Source organism: Oratosquilla oratoria, chromosome 10, assembly GCF_046742065.1.
Source record: "Oratosquilla oratoria isolate Oo_2021 chromosome 10, ASM4674206v1, whole genome shotgun sequence".
NCBI classification, from domain to species: Eukaryota; Metazoa; Arthropoda; class Malacostraca; order Stomatopoda; family Squillidae; genus Oratosquilla; species Oratosquilla oratoria.
The window spans coordinates 72,148,309-72,152,814 of NC_134786.1; the positions used below are offsets into that span (position 1 = coordinate 72,148,309).

At 46.2% G+C, this 4,506-nt stretch overlaps 1 pseudogene; it reads left to right on the forward strand.

Annotated features, from left to right (window-relative positions):
- Positions 1 to 1,597: 1,597 nt before the first annotated feature.
- The window catches only part of LOC143028966 (uncharacterized), a 15,222-nt pseudogene continuing 12,313 nt past the window's right edge, over positions 1,598 to 4,506 (forward strand).

The window sequence follows — 4,506 nt, forward strand, 5'->3', positions numbered from 1 at the left end:
GTACGCATGCATCTGTATGAACGTTGTTTGCTTATGTACAAGAAGAAGCACGCCAAGTATCCATAAGTCTGGATTCTGGATTCTGGATTCCAAGAAAAGACCACCTCGCTTGCGCGGGATCGGGTTTTGTGGGAGGGGAAGAATGTCTGTTAGAAAATGAAAAGATAGTGGTGTATAAAAGAGGGCTATTGCCACCGGGCGAATTGCGAGCGATTAGGGGCTAGATTGTTGTCGTGGCTTAGGAGGACTGGACCAGGAGCTTGGAGGGAAGCGCCTTACGCCGGAGGTTAGGATTACTAACGGGGTTAGGATCACCAACGAAAGTTTGGAAAATGGTAGGAGGCGTAGTAGTAGAGAAAGGTGGAAAAACGGAAAAATCTTTAGTGGGAGGTAAACTGAAATGAGAAGATGCAGTAGAAGAGAAAGTTAGAAAGGAAGCGAATTTTAGTCGAAGAAAAAGTAAGTGTATATGTTTGTGCGTGATTTGTGGCTCTGTTCGTGAGAGGTGTATGTGTGTATCTTACGAGAAGTGAGTTGATTTCACTTTCCGCGTGTAGAGGGCGAACCTGATAAGCCACAGGTGGGGCGAGCGTACCCTGATTATCCCAGGTTTTGGGTTTGAAGTCCTTTTAGAGCTGATCAAGGGGCGGAGCGAGGGGGGCAGACGGGCGGTGTACACCCGCCTGCCGACGTCAACGGAGAGATCAGTGACCAGAACGGGAGCGGCAAGGAGATAACTCCACGCCGCCACCGCTGGCGAGGGCGAACCTGATAAGCCACAGGTGGGGCGAGCGTTGTCTGTTTATCCCCAGACTGGGTTTGAAGTCCTTTTAGAGCTGATCAAGGGGCGGTGCGAGGGGGGGCAGACGGGCGGTGTACACCCGCCTGCCGACGTCAACGAAGAGATCAGTGACCAGAACGGGAGCGGCAAGGAGATAACTCCTCGCCGCCACCGCTGGCGAGCGCGAACCTGATGAGCCACAGGTGGGGCGAGCGTTGTCTGTTTATCCCCAGACTGGGTTTGGAATTCGGAAGAGTAGATTCAGTGGCGATGCGAGGGAGGGGCAGACGGGCGGGTGTTGTATGGTCTCTTTCCTTCCAATCACAACTCTGAAAACAGAGAATTACGCGATTGGGAATTGTGTAAATGTCAGAAGTGTAAACTCGCTCACCAGCGTCAGCGAGAGGCCAGCGTTTGGTTGCGGGCCGGTCGGACAGAAAGGTGTCCCAAGTCTCTCCGTCAACCAGCCTGCGGTCAGATTGGGCGTACTGAGAGAGACGATTGGGCCTCTGCTTTGCTAGCGAGAAAGTGTGCATGTGCCTCTTTTCTTCCAAGCACTACTCTGAAAACAGAGATTTACGTGACTTGGGAAATGTGTGTGTGTATTTGTATTGGTGTAAACCCGCCTGCCGACGTCAGCGTAGAGGTCGGCCATGCCAGACCGGCGGCAGCTAGGAGATGTATCTCCCAGCCACCACCGGCCGGCGATGATACTTGGAGCTTGTTGAGAGAGCTGGTTGAAGAGACGTCCGACCTCTAGGAGCGCTGAGTTGATTCTCAAGTACAAGTTGACTTGGTGGTAAGAGGGTTTCCCAAATGAAGATGCGGATTCAGATCCCCGAGGAGAGGGACGGGAGGAGGCAGAGGCAGAATCCATCCTCCAAGTGTCCGGGGCCCGAGTGTGTGTCAAGGTACCTGGTAAGGAGCCCATTAACTACCTGGTAAGGAGCCCATTAACTACCTGGTAAGGAGCCCATTAACTACCTGGTAAGGAGCCCATTAACTACCTGGTAAGGAGCCCATTAACTAACTATGGCCATCATATGGGGGAATGATTAATTAACACTCGCTGCTCTCGTAACCGGATATGTACTTTCGGTGTTAATTAAGCTGCTGGATCCCCCGCACGGGGTTTCTGCGTGTAGCGTCCTCCTCGCGAGCTTTGGCTTTGTAGTTAGTGGGGGTGGGTCTTGATAGGTGCAAAAGAAAGAACCTCTTTACCCACAACAGACACAAACAAGAGAAATCACAAGAGCAGTCATGTATCTCGTGGTGGAGAATATTAACTGGAGTGCGCGTCATCTTTCCTACACGGAAGATTTGGATTCTACATATCAAGAAATATTTTGTAAATGTATTTTTAAGTCAAATGTATGTTCATATGTTTTGTTCTACTTTCTCCCTCCGCTAACTCCTTAATGACATACACTGAATTATAATTTATAATTTGATTCGTGTCCTTTCATATATACAATCAATGTGAACGTAAAAAGTGTATTTGCTGTCATTCATAGTTGCAAGGATTATCTTCTTCTTAAATGCGAGTTTACTTACCTCCTCTCTGAAATTAATTCTAGCTGTGCAATCTACCAATCTCTAGTCCCTACCTATATCTACTTTACTTAAACCTCTTGGTATGAAATCTATTTCGTTCAATGTCGTTACTTTTGAATTTTCCATCCATATCTACAACCCACACGCTTTTAGATGACAGTCTTCATCATTCAGTCACTTCATTAATTAAATTCATCTGTACAAGTGTACTAGAAATTACAAGTCACGAGGCAACCTAGGCCCAGAAATCATGGAACAGGTCAAACCACTTATTGAACAAGGAACATCGTTAAACCTTCTCAAACCCACAGATAATGAGGTTCATTGTATATTATTTCAATTATAAACCTAATGTACACGTAAGAAAAGCGTTCTTCAATCACAGTGTAATGCTATTGTAACTTTACTTCATTAAAAAAGAACCAGACCATCTGCACTATCACCAATATAAACAAAGTATTTCTAAAAAAAATCTCAAAAATTGACTAAAACATTTGTTGGATAAAAACATCTGGAAGACTTTAGAAATCAGTGACCTACTATAGACCGTCTACAGACGGTCTGTCTCGTCATCTCATCTTATCATAATCATCTCATCGGGAAAATAAAATGCAATAAGCTTCAGTGGTTACCGTTTATACATTAAGAAGAGCCGTTTGACGCAGTGGATCAAACGACAATAGTAAAATATATAGAGTGCCGCGGCATTGAAGAAATGAATCTGAGAGCGGGTTAGGGCGCCAGCGTCTGGAGGTCATTCTGCTAGTCACCCTGTGACGTCAACAAGAGTCTACGGCGCCTCAACACCTTTCATATAAGGTAAGCAGTGTAAGCTTCGCGTATTTAGTTTATTAGAGACCGCTTTGATTTTTTGTTGTTGTTGATTTGCATTTTCTCTTTGCCGTTTTTATTACTAAAGGGGGAGCGAAATGGCTTGTGAAGGTTGCGTGAACCTAGAGGTCCGTCTCAGGATGTGTGAGGAGGAAATTCGTCTTCTCAGCAGTGCGCTCCGTGAGAAGAGTGAACCCTCCCCTCCCCACAACCCAAAGAGCGTTCCACTTCTTCCCCTACTGTCACTACCGTGAGCGAGTGGCGCTCCGTGGGGTCCCGTTTGTCGAGCCCGTGTTCGATGGACGTGTGCCCTGTGGAGCAACCGCTGGCTCTAGCCAATCGTTTTGCTCTACTGGAGGATGAAGTGGCTGAAAACCAGGAGTTCTTGGTGGTGGGGGACTCCATGGTGCGAGGCTATGACGACATCCTGCAGCGGAAGACTAAGCGACGTTGCAAGCTTGTATGTCAACCGGGCCGTGGGATCGCCGATTGTACCCGGTCCATCAGGGAGCAAGGACGGAAGAACACGGTTACGATTGTTCATACGGGAAGTAACGATGTAGGTAGGGTGAGATCAGAGGAGCTTGTTCGGAATTACAAGGTCCTCCTTCAGGAGATGAAGGAACGTGGGAGCCGTCACGTAGTCTGTGGGATCCTCCCGAGGATCTACGCAGGCTCGTGTTGGAACAGTAGAGCCATTGGGTTCAATGATAGGATATCGCAGTTGTGCACACAATTGGGATACCACTTTCTTGATCCTTGGTATCTCTTTTCTAGGCGCTATGACCTCTACGCTTCTGATGGGATCCACCTTATCCGCAGAGGCAAAGATGTTCTTACAAACCTCATTGTGGGAGTTTGTAATGAATTAGCTCCTTTTTTAGGGTAGAAGCCCAAAGGGAAGGGGAAATAGAATGTACTTGGGAAAACAGTGTAGAGTATAGCATTAATGTAGAACAATATGCCAGTATAGGACAAAATATAATTTTAGGATATAATGTCGCTAGAGGACGAAATGTCACATTAGGATGTAATGTCATAGGACAAAATGTCGCAATGGGATGTAATGACAGTGGAGGACAAAAGATCACGATGGGAAGTAATGATAGTGGAGAACTAAATATCACGATAGGATGTAATGATAATGGAGGAGAAAATATCACGGTAGGATATAATGTCAGTGAAGGACAAAATATAATTTTAGGAAGGGATACCAGACAGAATATCAAAGAATGCCAAAATATCATGATAGGATGTAATGACAGTGGAAGACAAAAGATCACGATGGGATGTAATTATAGTGGAGGAAAAAATATCACGGTAGGATATAATGTCACTGG